Here is a 21,747-nt window from a genome sequence, read left to right as displayed (position 1 = left end):
TCATCACATATCAGGGCATGCTCCATGGGCAAAAACTGCTTGCACACTCATCCACCACAAAAGTTGACATTAGACACGTACCAGCTTCACCACATCTTCATGGCACAGTTCTGACCCACTTACAATACAGTCTGCACTTTAATGCTGCATTTGGCAGTACCATGGCACTCTTATTGTAATCCTGCTTCTTGCATGCAAGACAAGCATTGAACTCATGGAAACATGGGAAACAGGAAACATCTTAGGCTCCTCATCTGCTCTATTAGTTTTCTTTTATTCATTGATGGGATGTGGGTATTACTGGCTGGTCAGCATTTATTGCCTGTTCCTCATCAGCCTTGGGAAGGTGGAGGAGAACTGCTTTCTTGAACCACTGCAGTCCATGTGCTGTGGGTTGACCTATAAATGCGGTTGGGTGGGAATTTCAAGATTTTGAACCAGGAACAGTGATACATATTTCCAAGTCAGATGGTTAGTGATTTGGGAAGGGAACTTGCCATGTGGTGTTCCCTTGCATTTGCTGCCTTTGTCCTTCATGATAAAGAACTTATGGGTTTGGAAGATGCTGTTTATGGATCTTGGGGAAATTGCATCTGTGTACTATCTACAAATGTTGCTCCTGAATGTCAACAATGGAGGGAGTGGACGTTTGTCGCTGTGGTGCCAGTCACACAGGCTACTTTGTCCTGGATGGTGTCAAGCTTCTTGAATGTTGATGGAGCTGCACCCATCCAAGTGGAAATCATTTCATCACACTCTAACTTGTGCCTTGTAGGTGATGAATAGCCTTTGGGAGTCAGGAGGAGAGTCATGCAGTATTTCTAGCCTCTGACCTGTTCTTGTAGACACTGTAGTTTATGTGGTGAGTCCAGTTGAGTTTATGGGTGCTGAAAGTGCAGGATTCAGTAATGGCAACTCCAGTAACTGTCAAGAGGCAGTCGTTAGATTGACTCTTACAGGTGATGGTCATTGCCTGGCATTTGCATGGTGCGAATGTTACTTGCCACTCGTCAGCCCAAGCCTGGACATTGTCCAGATCTTCTTGCATTTAAAGATGGACAGTTTCAGTATTGGATGAGTCACAAATGGTGTTGAACATTGTGAAATCATCAGTAGGCATCCCCACTTCTGACTTTATGGTGGAGGGAAGGTCATCCTTGAAGAAGCTGAAGATGGTTGGGTCTAGGACACTGCACTGAGGAACTCCTGCAGAGATGTCCTGGAGCTGAGAATGACTGATCTACAGCACCCACAACCATCTGCCTCTGAGCCAGGTACAACTCCAACCAGCACAGAGTTTGCCCCTTGATACCCACCAATTACAGCATTGTTAGAGATCCTGGAAACTATGCTCGACTAAATGCACCTTGATGTCAAGGACTGTCACTCTCACCTCAGATCTGGAATTCAGCTTTTTTGCCACATTTGAATTAAAGCTGTAATGCGATCAGGAGCTGAGTGGCCCTGGCAGAAACCAAACTGGATGTCACTGAGCAGGCGCTGCTTGATAGCGCTGTTAATGACATCTTCCAACACTTTACTCGTCTTGTCAGATACTTTTAGAGACTTTAAAGTGACTCTTGGACAGGCACATTGAGAACAGTAAAATGTAGGGTGTGCAGGGTAAATTGATCTAAGTAGGATAATAGGTCAGCACGTCATGGGCCAAAAAGCCCGTACTGCACTGTACTGTTCTATGTTCAGTGATGATCAAGAGTAGTGATGGGGTGGTAATTGGCTGGGTTGGATTTCTTCTTCTTTTTCTACAAAGGACATACGTGGGCAATTTTCTGCATTGCCAGGTAGATGCCAGTGTTGTAACTGTAGTGGAGCAGCTTGGCCACATGTGTGGCAAGTTCCAGAGCACAAGTCTTCAGTGCTCTTTCTGCGGCTTAGTTGGTTAAAGCGTCTGTGTAAACAGGCAATCCTGCATTCAAATCTCAGTAGTGCTTATACCTTACATTGAAGCAGCACAGTGGCTCAGTGGTTAGCATGCTGTCTCTCAGCGCCAGGGAGCTGGGTTCAATTCCAGCTTTGGACAACTGTCTGTGTGGATGTTGCGCATTCTCTCCCTGTCTATGCGGGTTTCCTTCCACAGTCCAAGGATGTGCAGGTTATGTGGATTTGCCAAGCTAAATTGCCCATAGTGTATAGGTTAGATGGATTAGCCATCTAACAGAGTACAGGGAGGGGGAGAGTCTGGGTGGGATGCTCTATGGAGAGTCGGTGTGAATTTGTTGGGCCTTGTTTCCACATGGTAGGGGTTCTGTGATCTGAGGATCCTGTGACTGTTGTCAAGGTCCATAGCCTTTGTGGTATCCAATGCTTTCAACCATTTCTTGACATCACATGGAGTGGATTGAATAGGCTGAAGACAGGTATCTGCAATAATGTGGACAAATGGAGAAGGCTGAAATGGATCCATCTACTTGGCACTTCTGGCTGAAGATTCCTGCGACTATTTCAGTCTTATCTTTTGCATTGTTGTAACTTTGAAGATGGGAATATTTATACATGCTCATCCTCCAGTGAGTTATTTAATTGTCTCAACTGGATGTGGCAGGACTGCACAGAATAGATTTGATACATTCGTTTTGGGCTTGCTCAGCTCTATCACTTGCTGCTTATGCTGTACGGCATGTAAGTAGTTCTGTTTGGTAGCTTCACCAGATTGAGACCTCACTTTAAGACATGCTTGGTGCTATTCCTGGCATGCCCTCCTGCACTCTCCAGTGGACCAAGGTTGATCCTCTGATTTGACAGTAATGGTTCAACACAGGTTCAACAGATTTACTGGGCCATGAGGTTGCAGATTGTGCTGGAGAGACGATAGTATATAATAACCAACAGGAGGCTTCATGGGATTTGGAGTCAATTTTGAGGACAACCCCCTCCCAACTGTATAGCACCGTGCCACCACCTCTTTTAGGACAGATGGTGGGGATGGTGGTGTCTGGGATATCATCTGTGTGGTATGATTGGCTGTTGCTTTACTTATCTGTGAGACAGCTCTCCCTATTTTGGCACTAGCACCCAGATGTTAGTAAAGATGACTTTGCAGGGGTGACTGGTTGTCTTTTCCTAATGCCTAGGTTGATGCCAGATGGTTGGCCTGGTTTCATTTCTTTTATTTGACTTTGTAGTGATTAGTGGCTTACTAGGTCATTTCAGAGAGCAGTTTAGAATCATGTGGCTCTGGAATGACATATAGGTCAGACCAGGTGAAGGAAATCAGCCAGCCAGATGTGTTTTTCCAACAACCAACAATGGTTTCATGCTCATCAATAGATTCTTAGTTCCAGAAATTTTATTGAATTCAAATTTCAACATCTGCCATGGTGAGATTCAAACCCTGGTCTCCAGAAGATGAACTGCCTTTCTGGATTCATAGTCCAGCAATAAAACCACTGGGCCATTGCATCCCTTCACTCACTTTACACCTACTTGGATGTTCACAGCATCACTGCCTTTCCTTGCCGGTTTACACTTTGCCCCCTCAGCTAAAGTAGAAATGCTCACAGTACTAGTCATCTTGCCTTTTGTTTTAAGCACAGACAAAGTCTTACATCTCATTATGGTTGTCAGCAGCCATCAGTCAATGTGGTGGACATACAGCTACACAGTACCAAACTGTGTCAATCTCATATTTGCAACACATGCCAGCAACACAAGCAAATATACAATACATGTTTCAATGAAATAGAAATGCCTCAAAGTCTAATGGATCAATGCACGTTCAAATCAAGAAAAACAGCTTTCAGCCAGGGGATTCCAGTACAGTATGTCAAGGCCAGCAGCTGGTATCAGTCCAGGGGCTTGAGCACAGTCACTGCAAGCTTGGAATATCCAAGGTAAATGGGTCCAGAGCACTGCAACATGTAGAGTGGGCCACGGTAATTTTATAAATCTAGTACAACCAGGCAAGGGAACTGTGCAGATATCAGATAGGAGTCTCATCAGTCTTCAATCAAGGCTGTCCATCCAAGGGCAGCCTGGGGACCATCTCAACGAGTGAAAATCAAGGCTGGGGGGATGGAAATGTTTGTGTGCTAGTCATCAGGAACCACTGCTTTGGTACAGACGTCAGTTCTGGTGATCAAAGGTAGTGATGATGCTTTGGGGGCAATAACTTATGAAGGTTAGGAACTCAACAAGTATGGATGTGGGACAACAGTGAGGACACAGGTTATTGCAGATAGAATGGTCAACAATGGTCCGAACCACCCTATTTATAAGGACTTGTTCTGTTTCTTAAATTTCCCATTAAGGTCCACTGGATCCATGACCAATGGATCCAGCAACACATGGATTTTTTGTTGTTTTTGCTGCAGTGTAACAAAGGTGCTAAGAAATAGGAAAGGAACTGGCGCCCTAGCAAGCCTGGGACCAGCAATAATCTCCAACGGCTACCAAATAGTGTCTAAATTAAGAAATTACAGCTGAAGATCCCCTCAGGACGCAGAAGTGTACAGAAGGCCCAGAGTCCATCTTCTTCAATGCCATTTTCTCCATATGAACGAGATGCAGAGCTGCAATAGATGGAGGATGTCCCAGCACACTTTCTCAGAACAATGGTAACCGATAGAGTGGGGCCTGCGATCTGAAGAGGTGGACGGTCACCCTATCCAGTGGTTGTCAAGGCAGCACTAAATATATATGCAACTAGCTGCTTCCACAAAGCCACTGGGAACTTAAGAGGGATCTTTCAATCTTCAATCCCCGATTGTATCAAGACTGCTACTGATGCAATTGTGCCAAATCACACTACTTCATCTCATTTCCCCATGATGAGGTCGATGCTGCAGCCTGGGCAGGAGACTTTGCCAACATAGCTGGCAGGAGTGGGATGCTACAATCTATGCACGTCACATTGAGAACGCCTTAACTGACTTTATCGATAAAACAGGATTGATTCCATTTGGTTACTGTACAAGTCGCTTACAAAAATCAGTACCACATCTTAAACGTCTGCACCAAATTACCTTGGAGGCTGCCATGATGCCTATATCCTTGACAACTCGCATGTATGTGCTTCCTTTCAAGAGCTAGATGTCTGACAAGATGGGTGTGAAAAACTAGGTCTACCCTCTTCAACTGTGGCTGATGACTCCATTACGCAACCCTTTGACAGAGGCTGAGTGTAGACAATGCAACCCATTCCCCCACCAGGGTCATCATGGGGCAAATGAAAGACCAAATGAAGATGAGTTTCTATACTTTGAATCATCAGGCAGCTTGTGTTTTAGCCCAAATCCAATATAATTCTAGGATGTTGTGCACTACACAACTGGAACAAAGCGAGGATGTGTTGGCCTCAGAAGAGTTGGGAGTGAGCAATTGTCTTCAAGGAGGAAGATAAGGACATTGAGCCAGAGGAACATAACTATATGTAATGATAGGACCGAGCAAAATTGAGTGCAACATACCAGATGAGACTTAATTGACCAATGGTTCTAATAGGTGTGAGCGTGGTGCAGCGATCACTTATTGATTGCAAATTTATTGTTGTTCAAAAGGTAAGGTAAGACGTCACTGCCTGGTCTCCGAAGCAAATGCAGTTTTTCAATCATTTAAATGTTTACCATTATCCAATGGTCCCACAAACAATGAGGTGATGTTAGTCTACCCTGGCACTGATGCAGGATTAGCATGTTCTTATACAGGTTCTAAAATGCGATTAAGCTTGGGTAATAAGTGCAGCTTGTTCTCAAATAGCAACACGTTTACAAATATGTGCTTGTATTTGCAATGATGTGTCAGCCATGCCACATGGCTGGTTTCCCTTCCACTACACACATTGTGAGGAGCAACTTCTGCTGGCAGTCAGTTTGAGTTGCGCCAGGGTCACTCAGCTCCCAACTTCATTGTAGACTTCTTCCAAAAATGGATAAAAGAACTGAACTCCAGAGATGAGGTGAGAGTGACTGCCTGACATCAAGGCTGCTTTTGACCAAAAATTGAATCAAGGATCCTGATCAAAACTAGAGTCAATTAGAATTAGGGGAAATCTCACCACTGGTTAGAGTCATATCTAGCATAAAGAAAAACAGCTGCGGAAGTTGGAGATCTGTCATTGTCAACACCAGAAAAACAGCACAGGAGTTTGCCAGGGAGTTACTTTTAAAACATGCAATGATATACCTCTGCAGTAGGTTGGACTTGAACCCAATCCTTCTGGTTCAGAGGTAGGAATACTACCAATGTGCCATAAGACCCTCAGTTCCTCAGGCAGTGCCTTCAGCCTGTTTTCAGCTGCAATTTTTTTTTCCCATGGGATGTAGGCATTGCTGACTGTGTCATCATTTAACACCCATTCCTAATTGCCCTTGAAAAGGTGGCTTCTTGAACAGTCACAATCCCTGTACCATAGACAGATTCACAATGCCACTAGAGACAGAGTTTCAGGAGTGTGGTTCAGCAATACTGAAGGAAGGACAGTATATTTCCAAGTTAGGATGGTGAGTGTCTGGAAGGGGAAACTTGCAAGTGGTGATGATCCCATTAATCTGCTGGCCTTGTCCTTCTAGATGGAAGTGGGCCTAGATATGGAACATGACTAGAAGTCTTGGTAAATTTCTGCAGTGAACCTTGATGATGGTACACACACTGCTGCTAATAAGAATCAGTGGCAGAGGGAGAAGATGCTGTGTCAGTTAAGTGAGCTGTGTTGTCCTAGATGGTGTCAGCTTTCCTGAGTGTTTTTGGAGTTGTATTCATCTAGGCAAGAGGTGGATAGTACAACACATTCCTGAATCGTGCCTCGTAGATGGTGAACAGGCTTTAGGGAGTCGAGAGAGGAATTATTTGCAGGATTCCTAGCCTCTGACCTGCTCTTAGAGCCAATATATTTATATGGTTAGCCCAGTTCAGTTTCCTGTTCCTCCTGATCTACTCTGCCCCTAAACTCTCAGTTCCCAAAAAATATTTAAAAGTTGCATCTTTTTGTCTAAATACTTTCACGAGCTCCTCACCTTCTCCAGTCTCTTGACAATTCTCATTGCATTCCAAAACCCTGTCCCTAACACACTCTCCTACATCATACTTCTGGATCACGGCAATTTACAATCTACACCCCAGAATTCCCGCATAATCAATTTGCCTTAACACTTCATTCTTCTTTATCAAGCCCTCCTTAAAACCCAAACTTTTGGTCTAACACTTTCTTGTTTGTTGCAGTGGTCAGTTGTATCAGATTGCACTTCTAGGAATTGCGTTGAGACATGGGTCTACATTAATGGCATTATGTAAATGTAACTTTGTATCAACACATTTGAGAAAGAAAATGGCAAACAAAATAGCATTCTTATTTTACACTGTAAAAAGATCACTAGAATGGATTTATGAAATTAATACTTACAAAAATTAAGATATACGATTTTTGTCACTGTAACAGGTCACATTTTGAAGGCAAACGGAATGGTGACATAAATAATGGCAAGAGTCAAAAAAATCAATTTCAGTTCGGAGCCACGGTTTCGAAGTACTCTGTTTTAAAAAGAAAAGTCCTTCCGTGAACAACAGCATCTTCAATTATAAAGGTAACTGATATTTCAGAATCAGATTACATTCATTTCAAAACAAGTTTGACCACTAGGTGGAATAACATTACTTTCAAAATGTGAAGACCTACATCCTAACTTTACAAATAAAATTGTCATAGCAGATCTCCATCACATGTCAGCATAAAAGAAAAATCTTTGTGCATTTGTCATATTTTGAAATATTAGTAGACATATTGAATTTACTGTTATTGATGGGTAATAATAAAAAAACCTTACATTGCTCACACCACTGTTGATACCAGTGACATCTACAATCACTAGAAATTTAATCTCATGCTATACAACTCAAAATATTTTCTCTGGTTTCAATGCAGAGTCAAAAGACATTTGCTCCCATTTTGTTCACAATTGAAGGGCAGCTTATACAAAATTTCACTCATCAACCATGATACTTCATTAAAATCTAAGTATATAATTACTATTAACATGTGCTGCAATTTGTGTTCACCGCAAATCATGCTTTCCAAAACAGGATATAAACTGTAGTTGCATCAGCACACACACTTGTAGGATAATTAAAGTATTTGAAGCTAAAATTCTTTAAAACAGCTCTATTATTGGCAGACATTGTGACAGAGAATGAAGTTAACAGTTTTTAATGAGTTCATAAAGAGTTGGAAACTCAGTTCAGGGTTAAATAGAGTTCCATAGATAATGTGGTTCAATCAGTTTCTTTTTGACTCCCAGTGATAATGGGAATTGCAGATGCTGGAGAATCCAAGATAATAAAATCTGAGGCTGGATGAACACAGCAGGCCCAACAGCATCTCAGGAGCACAAAAGCTGACGTTTCGGGCCTAGACCCTTCAGCAGAGCGGGGGATGGGGTGAGGGTTCTGGAATAAATAGGGAGAGAGGGGGAGGCGGACCGAAGATGGAGAGAAAAGAAGATAGGTGGAAAGGAGAGTATAGGTGGGGAGGTAGGAAGGTGTTAGGTCAGTCCAGGGAAGACTGACAGGTCAAGGAGGTGGGATGAGGTTGGTAGGTAGGGGATGGAGTTGCGGCTTGGGGTGGAAGGAAGGGATGGGTGAGAGGAAGAACAGGTTAGGGAGGCAGAGACAGACTGGACTGGTTTTGGGATGCAGTGGGTGGAGGGGAAGAGCTGGGCTGGTTGTGCGGTGCAGTGGGGGGGGGGGGGGGGGACGAACTGGGCTGGTTTAGGGATGCGGTGGGGGAAGGGGAGATTTTGAAGCTGGTGAAGTCCACATTGATACCATTGGGCTACAGGGTTCCCAAGCGGAATATGAGTTGCTGTTCCTGCAACCTTCGAGTGGCATCATTGTGGCACTGCAGGAGGCCCATGATGGACATGTCATCTAAAGAATGGGACAGGGAGTGGAAATGGTTCGCGACTGGAAGGTGCAGTTGTTTATTGCGAACCGAGCAGAGGTGTTCTGCAAAGCGGTCCCCAAGCCTCCGCTTGGTTTCCCCAATGTAGAGGAAGCCACACCGGGTGCAATCGATACAGTATATCACATTGGCAGATGTGCAGGTGAACCTCTGCTTAATATGCAAGGTCATCTTGGGGCCTGGGATAGGGTTGAGGGAGGAGGTGTGGGGGCAAGTGTAGCATTTCCTGCGGTTGCATGGGAAGGTGCCGGGTGTGGTGGGGTTGAAGGGCAGTGTGGAGCAAACAAGGGAGCCACGGAGAGAGTGGTCTCTCCAGAAAGCAGACAAGGGTGGGGATGGAAAAATATCTTGGGTGGTGGGGTCAGATTGTAGATGGCAGAAATGTCGGAGGATGATGTGTTGTATCCGGAGGTTGGTGGGGAGGTGTGTGAGAAGGAGGGGGATCCTCTTTGGGCGGTTGTGGCGGGGGTGGGGTGTGACGGATGTGTTGCGGGAAATGCAGGAGACGCGGTCAAGGGCGTTCTCGAACACTGTGGGGGGGGGGGGAAGTTGCGGTCCTTGAAGAACTTGGACATCTGGGGCGTGCAGGAGTGGAATGCCTCATCGTGGGAGCAGATGCGGCGGAGGTGGAGGAATTGGGAATAGGGGATGGAATTTTTGCAGGAGGGTGGGTGGGAGGAGGTGTATTCTAGGTAGCTGTGGGAGTCGGTGGGCTTGAAATGGACATCAGTTACAAGCTGGTTGCCTGATATGGAGACTGAGAGGTCCAGGAAGGTGAGGGATGTGCTGGAGATGGCCCAGGTGAACTGAAGGTTGGGGTGGAAGGTGTTGGTGAAGTGGATGAACTGTTCGAGCGGGTGCCCATGGCCACCCCCTTTGTCTGTAGGAAGTGGGAGGAATCGAAAGAGAAGTTGTAGAGGGTTCCATATTAAGCAGAGGTTCACCTGCACATCTGCCAATGTGGTATACCGTATCCATTGGACCCAGTGTGGCTTCCTCTACATTGGGGAAACCAAGCGGAGGCTTGGGGACCGCTTTGCGGAACACCTCCGCTCGGTTCGCAATAAACAACTGCACCTCCCAGTCACGAACCATTTCCACTCCCCCTCCCATTCTTTAGATGACATGTCCATCATGGGCCTCCTGCAGTGCCACAATGATACCACTTGAAGGTTGCAGGAACAGCAACTCATATTCCACTTGGGAACCCTGCAGCCCAATGGTATCAATGTGGACTTCACCAGCTTCAAAATCTCCCCTTCCCCACCACATCCCAAAACCAGCCCAGCTCTTCCCCTCCACCCACTGCATCCCAAAACCAGTCCAGTCTGTCTCTGCCTCCCTAACCTGTTCTTCCTCTCACCCATCCCTTCCTCCCACCCCAAGCCGCACCTCCATCTCCTACCTACTAACCTTATCCCACCTCCTTGACCTGTCCATCTTCCCTGGACTGACCTATCCCCTCCCCACCTATACTCTCCTCTCCACCTATCATCTTTTCTTTCCATCTTCGGTCCACCTCCCCCTCTCTCCCTATTTATTCCAGAATCCTCACCCCATCCCCCTCTCTGAAGGGTCTAGGCCCGAAACATCAGCTTTTGTGCTCCTGAGATGCTGTTGGGCCTGCTGTGTTCATCCAGCCTCACATTTTATTGTCTTTTTGACTCCCACTTTGTTTCTGACTTTCGCTTTAGGCAGTAAGCGGAATTTGAATTGCAGGCTTTCCCTGCTCTCCATTTGTCACATATTCTTCAATTACATACTTTCCTCATCACCTCAGAGGTTTTTCACCATGTTTTCTGTTTAGCACCAAACACTAAGTTTCATGTCTGATGGCTCACTGTCATTTTGCTTTTTTTTTGACTTTGCTATTTAATGTCAGGTTTAGGAAAACTAAGCTTTGACCTATGAGCATGTTTGACCAACACAAACTCTTAAGGTGAGCAACTTGTTGTCGGCTATAGGACTATTCTGCAAGAGAACAGAAAATTATCAAGCCTGCGTTGAAGAGAATCATTGAAATTTCTGCCCAGCTTGTTACCTAATGAACACTTCTGCAAAGATCTCGTCACAACATCATGATCCTTTTCAGGGCTATTAATGTTTAAAGAGGAATCCAAACAGCTTATTTTAACTAATAGAACTGTGCCACAAGATTTCATGGTTTTAAACAGAATCTTTCATATAACATTACGTTTTAAAGTTACAAATATTATGCACACAGACTTACTTATCCCATGAGAATTAACTTATATTTTATATCTTAGAGTTATTTACTTCTGCCAGAACCACTCAAAAATATGCCACAGTCCCCTGGAATTTACTTTAATTCTCCTTGGTTCCAGCTATTACAATTAGATAGACATTGGATCCCCACAGTGTACAAAAAGGACCTTTGGCCCAATAAGTCCACACCGACCCTTGGAGCATTCCACCCAGACCCATCCCCTTACAACCCACCTAAGCTACACATCCCTGAGTACTATAAGCAATTTACCATGGCCAATCCACCTAACCTGCACATCTTTGGACTGTGGGAAGTAACCAGGGTACCCAGAGGAAACCCACACAGACATGGACAGAATGTGCAAAACGCCACATAGTCACTGAGGGTGGAATTGAACCGGGTCCCTGGTGCTGTGAGGCAGCATTGCTGACCGCTGAGCCATGGTGCCACCCCAAATTCTCCAAGGTAAAACTCTTTGTTTATATCACTTACTCTGGGTACTTCAATCCCTCACCATGGTTGCCTTCTGAATTCTTCCTGCTTAATTCTGTTCACTGCTTCTTTGCCACAAGATTATCTTAGAACTGTGGATTTCTTCCACTGGCTTTGAGCAGGCATAAATCTTCCAGCTGCTTTTCCTTCATAAGATCTAAATTGAGACATCAGGTCCTATCCACATTTCATAAGGAACAATGAAGGTAGTATCTTCTCAATGCAACTAAAAAGCCAAAACACCCTTTTGGCTTAATCTACAGGACACTCAAGAAGATAGTCAGAGTTGAAGATGCAATTGAAGTCTTTTGCAGCAAATGCCCAGAGGAATTAAGCAAAGGAGCCTCCATTTTCCCAGAGTTTATCTCCATATGTTTTGGGATGTCATCAAACAGATCTTTAAATTGATTATCCTTAATTTAAAGACTTTTCTGTAATTTGAACTATTAAACAGATTTTAGTCTTCCCTGTTTACAATCTGCAAATAAGCCATCCTTTGGCTGTGACATTTATACAAGTCGTTTCTATTTCTAGTGAATGTCGTTGCCATACTCTTGACTCTGACAAACAAAAAATATCATGTTTGTAAAGATTGTCTTAGCTTTCTTCTCAAAGTCCTATACATAATGTTGTGCTTTTTTTAAATCAAGTAAGTACAGACCCTTCAGCTACATCTCAGCATTAAGGAGGAGCCATCCATTGTTTAAGTGTTTGTGCCCTCTCTGACATTGCAAGATTAAAAAAAGGCTTTTGTGTAGTTACTGTAATATCAACTTGAATGAATTATGTCAACTTCAGGGCTTTTTAATCAGCTTCTCAGCCACATGAGTCCACATATCTACATTTAACCTTTCACCATACAACTTAAAAGTTATATTCCTAAACCAAATTTTTTGTCATAGAACACGTAAATCATGCGCTAAATATTCCTGAAAATGATCAGCACGGTTCTTACTTCAGCACCACTTGATGTTGGGTGGTATCAGGGTAAAGTTTGTCAGAACATATTCGATACCATTCTTCCTCAAAAAAACTTCAAACTCTTATGTAAACTGGTGACAATTGTATGACATCTATAAAAATGCACTGTCTGAAAACCAACTGTTCAAAACTCACCAATTTTAGCACTTGTAGTAGGGGGCACTGACTCAATCTGCTGTAGACCTCTATGACTCTGTTGCAATGACCACTTGTTATTTCTACTGCTACTGACCAAAATAAAAGACAGTCTTTTCTTCCCACTTCAAAGAAAGCACCATGCATCTGACCATAAAATCCCTACAATGAAGGAGGAAGACATTTGGCCCATTAAGTCTACACTGACCCTCTGAAGAGCATCCCACCCAAACCTAAGGTTGAATCAAACGTTGGCCACTGGCCCCTTGTGGCTGCAGTGCTAACCACTGAGCCACTGTGTGGCCCTGCTGTTTTCTTATTCCTACTGTTTCTTGTGTCAATCAAGGAACAAAAGGAATAAAAACAAAAACTACTGGAAAAACTGTGGCAACACCTGTGGAAAGAGGAACAATTAATGGTTCGAACCCAGGTGACTTCTTCAAAACTACTGTCAGACCTGCTGAGATTCTCCGCATTTTCTGTTTATTTCAGATCCAGCGTATTTTGTTACTATCTGATAAAATAAAAAGAATTTTGTTGAACCATTTTCTTAAACTGAGAGTTTTAAGAAACAAACAGTTAATTCCTACAAATTCTCCTGCAATGTCTCAACATTGAATTCTTTAGGTCATCCATTCATGACATAATTGAACACTTTGAGAACAATATCTACCTGGATTTCTTCACTTATTTCTCTAGCAGACACTGACCTTTCACAAGTATTTAAAGTAATTCACAGGTAACTTTGTGGCTAGAAATGAATCACTCTTTATGGGATCCATTGAAAGAATGCCCACATATGCATGATCTGCTACTTTAAATTTATTATTGAACATATGGAATCATGCCTCATTGGGTAGAGCACTGGAACAGCTGAGCTTGATTTCCCAGAATCGTCACAAAAGTTAAAGATTTTAAAATGTGTGCATAATTCCTCAAATTACCCGTCTAAGACCAATGCTTACAGAATGCACAGATCAGATTTCTGTACTAAACAAAAGCTACCATTTATTTCAAGTGAATACACTCTAGCCATAGGTAAAAGTTATGAACTATCAGCATATAATTCTCATTATTTCTATTTCCCCCGTACACACACAAGACGTAGACAAGATAATAAAACATAGGTTATGGACAGATGGAAAAGCTGTATAGGCAGTTCTGCGGTTGCTCAGATAATTCTCATGCTAGCCAGAATGTTGCTTCAGTTGTCTGTCTTTCTCCAGATGCTGGCGCTGATTTGCAAAATAATACACAATGATCCTTACGCACATTCTACATTCTTCTTTGTTTTCAAGTCTCTGTTTTCATTGTTACCTCAAACATCTCTTGCATTGTGTGAGAGGTGGTGCAGAAATGTTACATTTGACACCATGAAGCAATACTTGTGCTTTTGAAAGAGTACTCCAGAAGTCAATCTAAGGCTTTGTTCAACCCTACAATATGCTTTTTCTGTTTTGCTGCTAATTAGAATGTTGTCCAACAAGTAGCATACTTTTCACAGGCTTAATGTCTAACTGTTTCCCCTCTAGAACAAGATAATAAAATGTGAGGCTGGATGAACACAGCAGGCCAAGCAGCATCTCAGGAGCACAAAAGCTGACGTTTCGGGCCTAGGCCCTTCATCAGAGAGGGGGATGGGGAGAGGGAACTGGAATAAATAGGGAGAGAGGGGGAGGCGGACCGAAGATGGAGAGTAAAGAAGATAGGTGGAGAGAGTGTAGGTGGGGAGGTAGGGAGGGGATAGGTCAGTCCAGGGAAGACGGACAGGTCAAGGAGGTGGGATGAGGTTAGTAGGTAGCTGGGGGTGCAGCTTGGGGTGGGAGGAAGGGATGGGTGAGAGGAAGAACAGGTTAGGGAGGCAGAGACAGGTTGGACTGGTTTTGGGATGCAGTGGGGGGGGGGGGGAAGAGCTGGGCTGGTTGTGTGGTGCAGTGGGGGGGGGAGGGGACGAACTGGGCTGGTTTAGGGATGCAGTAGGGGAAGGGGAGATTTTGAAACTGGTGAAGTCCACATTGATACCATATGGCTGCAGGGTTCCCAGGCGGAATATGAGTTGCTGTTCCTGCAACCTTCGGGTGGCATCATTGTGGCACTGCAGGAGGCCCATGATGGACATGTCATCAAGAGAATGGGAGGGGGAGTGGAAATGGTTTGCGACTGGGAGGTGCAGTTGTTTGTTGCGAACTGAGCGGAGGTGTTCTGCAAAGCGGTCCCCAAAATGTGGGAGCAGTAGCCATCCTAAGCAGTAATCCTTCTTTCTGGTACAACCCTTTGTGCTTCTGAATGGGGTGCAGTTTTTTGCTGGTCAAATACTCTAATTGCTAAGTGATAATGGATTCTCCAGCATCTGCAGTTCCCAAGATAACAAAGTGTAGACCTGGATGAACACAGCAGGCCAAGCAGCACCTCAGGAGCACAAAAGCTGACGTTTTGGGCCTAGACCCTCTCTGAAGAAGGGTCTAGGCCTGAAACATCAGCTTTCGTGCTCCTGAGATGCTACTTGGCCTGCTGTGTTCATCCAGCTCCACACTTTGTACTCTAGTTGCTAAACTGCATTTGAAAAATCTCTTACTGAACATCATTCCTTTGACTAATTTAGAATGCAAATATTCACTGGTAGGCAGCTGGAGAAGTATCGTTATTGATCACCTGATTTACTGTTTGCAAATAGTCACTGCATGGAAGGACTCATCTTTTTTGAACTAGCATCATGGAAGCAACCTACTTACATCTCAGCACCTGCTTCATTGCCCCACTTCGATCTAATTCACCCAACTCTATTCACAGCTTCTTACAGTACATATAACACTGATCTCACCTCACATCATGGTGGATATACACTGCCCTGTCCTTTGTCTTGACTTCAACTTCATTACACCTAATTTTACTGTATCGTCTTCCACGCTGAAAGACCATTTTGTGCCGTCTTAAGATTTGCTCAATGACAAAAATTGCAATTCCTGTCACACACAGGGTTCAGCAGATTACTGTTCTTACTGTAAATAATTCAGCACAGTTTAACTGCAATTTTCAGTCAAATCCTTCTAATGGCAAATAAATGGCTGCATTATTGTATTCCACCCCCACTCTGGAATAGCTATTCAAAAATGAGACGGTTTAAATGAATTCAGATGTGACTTACATCTCCTTCCAAGATAATAAACTGCTGCAGTTGCATCAATTATGAAATTAAGCTAGGAATCTCAAACTTTTTTTGTTTTGAGAGTATTTTCTGTGTGTTGGAATGAGTGCGCTGGTATTAAAAACTTTCAGCCCTTTTACTCTCATATTCCATGTGCTGTTTTTCCCATGTGCTTTCCAAGTACAACTCTTGATCTTCCTGCTTAATAATAAAAACTTCTGTTTCCATTTCTATCATCTACAAATTTGAGGACTTCAAAATTTCTGAACTAGATGTACCAGGAAGTTGATCTGTTGCATGGCCATTACCTGGAATGTTACTACAACTTCAAAGCATTATTGTTTCTTTTACTCCTGCATGCCATCTGAATATGGTCAACTTTGTCATAGGAGAGCACATCGACTGGAAAGAGCATTTCATTGGATGGTGGTCACCAATGGCAATGGCTGCATCTAACCTTCGGACTTTGAGGCTGCAAAGTTTGCAGATATGACCTGGTTATGCTGAACTTTCCCTGCCAACTCAAGAATAGAGCTTTGTTGCAACTCTTTTTCTCTCAATCCCATAGCTTTGTCCTCATCACAGGCCTTCTTCCATATAGCTTATTGTCTCTGCCCAAAATCTTGGCCTGGACATTATTTTTAAGGGGCCTAAAAAGCATCACATTAAGTTTGTAGCATACCTACAGTGATGAGAGAATTTATTTAATTGGAGAACATAATCAACAGCAGCCTCACTTGGCAACTACTTCCTTTCAGGGAATGCAGCTGAATCTCAATTCCCTACAAGAGTCCAGAATTACACTAATTTAGGAATATTCCATCGAACTGGAGCTTCTCAATGTTTGTTAGAAACAAACAAAAGCATTTGGCCTTATAGCAAGGAAATTGTTATTCACTTCTAACTGCTTTGCTTTCAGCCAAATGTGAAACTTTCACTCGTAATTGTATCAGCCCCCTTTGTTGGCGTTGAAATCCCTCAATGCCCTCAAATATAACTTGAGACATTTCTTACAATTTTGTATCCTGCCACCCATTTACATGAACACAAAATCACACGGAGCAATCCTATAAATTACTCAAACTTCCTCAAAATTAACTCAATTAAAAAAACATGTCACTATGTCCTTCAGCTTTCAATGTCTCAATGAGGTATTTAAAAAAACTTCCATCCCAGTCTCATCATTGCCTATTATATATTGCACCAAGTGACATTATGTTCTGACACTGTAGATTTGCTCGCCAAGCTGGTGTGTTTGATTGCAGACGTTTTGTCACCCTGCAAGGTAACATCATCACTGCGCCTCCAGTGATATGTTGGTGTTCTGTCCTGCTTATTATTTATGCACCTCAGTTTGCTACAGTGGTTGGCATCACTTCCATTTCTGTTATCAGTGGTTTGTATATCGGATCCAGTTCAATGTATTTTTTGATGGAGTTCCAGTTGGAATGCCAGGCCTCCGGAAATTCCCTGGCTTGTCTCTGTCTGGCTTATGCTATTATGGATGTGTTGTTCCAGTCCAATTCATGTCCTTCTTTGTCCGTGTGTACCAAGATGAGTGAGAACTGGTCGTGTCTCTTGGTGACCAACTGGGGTTCGTATTATTGTCTGTTTTCTCCCAGTTTGGCCTATGCAATATTTCTCACAATCCTGGCATGGTACTTTGTACATAACGTTCAACAGATGGCGATAGACCCAATAGCACAGTCAGAGAAAAGAATGAAAACAATCCTGAAGAAATTACACAATTCAGCAGACATAAGCAAGACAGATTACCAACACACCCCACTTCTATGGACTCCCTAAGGTACATAAGCCAGGAGTCTCCCTCAGACCCACTGTCTCACTACCAGGCACATCAACATATAGACTAGCCAAAGAACGACAACAGAAACTTAAATACTTAGTTGACAACACTACCAACTCATCCACTCCTCCCAAAAATTTCTCAACATCGTCAAGGTCACAAGAATAGAGGAGGTCAAGATCACAAGAATAGAGGAGGTCAAAATAATGGTATCCTTTGATTAACAGCACTATTTACATCCATAAACATCAACCAAGCCAAAGAGACAATTGCCACACTGCGGGATGAATCAGGAAGGCAGGCACCCCACAACACCAACAGCATCAACAAGGACAGCACCCTGAAATTGCTAGAGCTGTGCTGACGAACCACTTCACCTTCAATAACTGTACATTCAAAAAATGCAACGGAACACCAATGGGGTTCCCAATATCAGGACAGATTGCAGAAGCGGTAAAGCAATGGTTAGAATGGACAGCGCCTCCCAAAATACAACCCAAATTCTGGGTCTGCTATGTAGATGACACCTTCGTGATTATCAAAATGTACAAGTCTAGAAGAAACCCACTGAAACATAAATAACCTTCCTCACTGGAATAAAATTCGCAAAAGAAGAGAAGAACCTACTATGCTTCCTGACATAATGGTAGAACACAAGAACAATAGGGAACTGTGGACCAGATACTTAAATACACTAGCATCCACTCCAACACCCATAAATGGAGCTACATCAGGAAATTATTCAAATGGACCACAACACACTGCAACAATCTAGAACAGTACAAAGCAGAACAGGAGCACTTATACTGAGTTTTTAAAAGGAATTGATACCCAAAAAGCATCGTTACCTCCACGAAAGACACAACCAAACACATTAGTCACCCTACCAAATGTCAGAGATGACCACAAGATTACTCAGACCCTAGTTATCAGGTTAGCCCACAAACCAACAACCACCTGCGACAACTACTGATGAACATAAAAGGATCCCATACCCACAACCCATAAAACTAACATAATATACAAAATACCACGCAAGGACTGTTAGAAACATTACATAGGCCAAACTGGAAGAAAACAAGCAATAAGGATAGACAAACACCAACTATCCACCAAGAGACACAACCAATGAGATTATGTCCATCTGCAGGCAGCCAATACTGAACAAACTTTATTCAAATTTCCCATTAGGGAGGAAGTATAACAAAATGTTCGGTAATTTTGATATAGTAAAACAAACCTAACAGGCACTTAAAGAATTTAAAGTTTTTTTTTCCTTTTAATGTCCACAACTATGTTTATGCGCAGGTTCAGATCTCATGAATAAGTGAAAAAGAGGTTTTTGTCAGACTGTTAAGAGGTTTAATATCTTTCCAATTAGTTTAAAATAATTCCCATTGTTACTGCATGGCTCCTGGGAACTGTGTGTCATACAAGAAGGGACTGATGTCATAATTACATAATTGTATTGTCACCAAACCAGTAATAAAAAGGCCTAGGCTAATGTTCTATTGATATGAGTCATGGTGCCATTAATTAATATATTGATCAATTAATAAAAAAGTAACCATTAAACTCTCATTAATTTCTTTTTTAAACTTTTTATAATGCCCTTATTTTATCTGGTGTGGTCTACCTATGTCTCCACAACCAGTGTAGCTGACTCTTCCCCTTGGCAATGGCTTAACAAGACATTCAGTTCAAGGACAATTAGGGACCTGCAGAGAATGCGAATCTTACCAGTAACACACACATCACATTACAGTGTGAGATAACAAGGTGTAGAGTTGGATGAACACAGCAAAAAAAATGAGCAATGGTTATTCAGAACAATTAGGTACCAGCTAATGGAAAGGTTCCAGCATAGCCCTCTAAAGGAATGCGCATTCAATTCTACCACAGTGTCAGGGAAGCGTACAGGTCGGGATTTCCTGTTTTAGAAACTCAGAACTTAAAATATTACCCACAAACAGAAAACCAATCAACCAAAGGGAAAGTTACAGCCAATTCCTCTCAGCCAAACTGAGGCCTGGTTGCAGCAGCTAAACTAGGTTTTCATTGGGAAATACAAAGGCTGGTTGAACATAGATAACCAAGTGTGTGGAGCTGGATGAACACAGCAGGCCAAACAGCATCTTAGGAGCACAAAAGCTGACGTTTCGAACCTTGACTGGTTGAACATCCTGTCTCTTTCCAGCAATAATAATTGTATCAGAGATAATGGGAACTGCAGATGCTAGAGAATCGGAGATTACAAAGTGTAGAGCTGGATGAACACAGCATCCTAGGAGATGCTGGGCCTGCTGTGTTCATCCAGCTCCCCACTTCACTATCACCTTCCAGCAATGGTCTTCCCACTGTTACAAACTGACCTGGTGGCCACTATCATGATTTCAACTCAAACAAAACGCCACCGGAAAACCACTAGGCGTCGACATCGAATCCAAAGTCACATCAAACCGCCGCCAACGCGACGACCCGAGCCAAGGTCACGCCCACTTCGAGACTAAACCCCGCCCACCAACCAAATCCAGCCCCGCCCGTGGAGGTGCCACGCCCCGCACAGAACCCGAATCCCGGCCACTGCCAGAGATAATGGGAACTGCAGATGCTGGAGAATCCGAGGTAACAAAGTGTGGACCTGGATGAACACCTGCGTCTAAGTCCCGACTCCGCCCCCCGGCCCGGGCTCAGAGAGCGCTCCCCTATCTGAGTCCAGGCTCCGCCCAGGCCCAGCGCGCGCTTCCCTATTCCGAGTCTATGCTGTGCTCCCACCTACACTTTTTCATCCACTACTCTATCCCTGCCGAAATGCCCATGCCGTTGCCTAAGTCCTGGCCCATACAGTTTAAAAAATCCCCACAACTAATGGTTAAAACTTAACATACAATCAAAGGTTATACAGTTGTTATATATGCACAGCAGCAATAGTGGTTGGAATGTACCACAAAGTATCATTGAAGCGCGGCATTGAAAAACTATTCAGCCATTTCTGAAGAAGGGTCTCGACCCGAAACGTCAAGCTTTCCTCCTCTGAGATGCTGCTTGGCCTGCTGCGTTCATCCAGCTTCACACTGTTATCTCAGATTTTCCAGCATCGGCAGTTCCTACTATCTCTGCAGCAATTGAAGCATTTGTGTGTACCAAATACGCTGTCGTTTTAGCCTGGTAAAATCCTGCTAGCCGGGGCAATTGAGAAAGCTGTTGAGAAGAATCCATTTCCACCTTGAATAAAATTTAGCAGCATTAAGATAATTCAGACTATGGACATGAAGCGTACAACCAATAAAACTGGCGTGTTCAGCCGTGCAACCAAAGGTATCAAGGAATGGAAGACAAAGGCATGTATATGGAGCTGATCACAGAAAACACATTGTCTCAAAAAGGGAGTAACTCACCAGGCCTTCTTCATTAGTACCTAGGAAACTGGTGACCTCTGCCAAGCAGTAAAGAGTGACAGACACATGGGAACTTTTAGCCACAAGAATTGTAATGGTTTAACGAGGGGAATTAGAAATGGGCAATACCAATGACTCTCACAAATAAGTTAAAAGGCTTAGATCTTATTCCATGTTCCTATTCTATATCTCAGGAGAACTATAGAAATGCTTTATGAATGGCCTTGTAGCATTCCTCAAGAGATCAAACATCCTTACTGACCCATGAGAGTCCCTTGCTGATGACTGACAACAATGGGGAAGGTTTATACTAGAAGACACTAAACACATAAGTTGACACCATCAGGAGCATACAGCAGTGAAGTCAATGCATGAGAGAGTACACAAACCTCCAAGCATCACATCTCTCCAATCCTTCAAGCATTACTTGTTGCATGTATGGCCAAGTTTGCAGATAACACATTGAACTAATTATCCATTTCAGAACTCAAATCAGGAGAAGCAAGTCACCTCAAACCTGAGGGACTGCCTAAGAAGAAGAATTCTATGCCAATTATATTTCAATTGAATTAAATTTTTAAAATGAACAGCAAGTGGTATCCTAAGCCAGCTGCAAATGGTTCAATTTAATGATAGTGATATTGATTTGTA

General features: G+C 43.3%; 1 long non-coding RNA gene across 1 annotated transcript in view; it reads right to left on the bottom strand.

The window, feature by feature from the left end:
- Positions 1-20,163, bottom strand: part of LOC125455576 (uncharacterized) — a 37,921-nt gene extending 17,758 nt beyond the window's left edge. The window contains exons 1-2 of the long non-coding RNA XR_007248274.2: positions 20,071-20,163; positions 7,358-7,485 (exon numbers count right to left, since the gene is read on the bottom strand). This is a non-coding gene — a long non-coding RNA (uncharacterized LOC125455576). The remainder of the gene's footprint in view (positions 1-7,357; positions 7,486-20,070) is intronic.
- Positions 20,164-21,747: the final 1,584 nt, after the last annotated feature.

The sequence above is a fragment of the Stegostoma tigrinum genome, chromosome 10, assembly GCF_030684315.1.
Source record: "Stegostoma tigrinum isolate sSteTig4 chromosome 10, sSteTig4.hap1, whole genome shotgun sequence".
NCBI classification, from domain to species: domain Eukaryota; kingdom Metazoa; phylum Chordata; class Chondrichthyes; order Orectolobiformes; family Stegostomatidae; genus Stegostoma; species Stegostoma tigrinum.
Note: the sequence above shows the minus strand (reverse complement) of the source record. Positions and strands in the feature narration are given on the sequence as shown.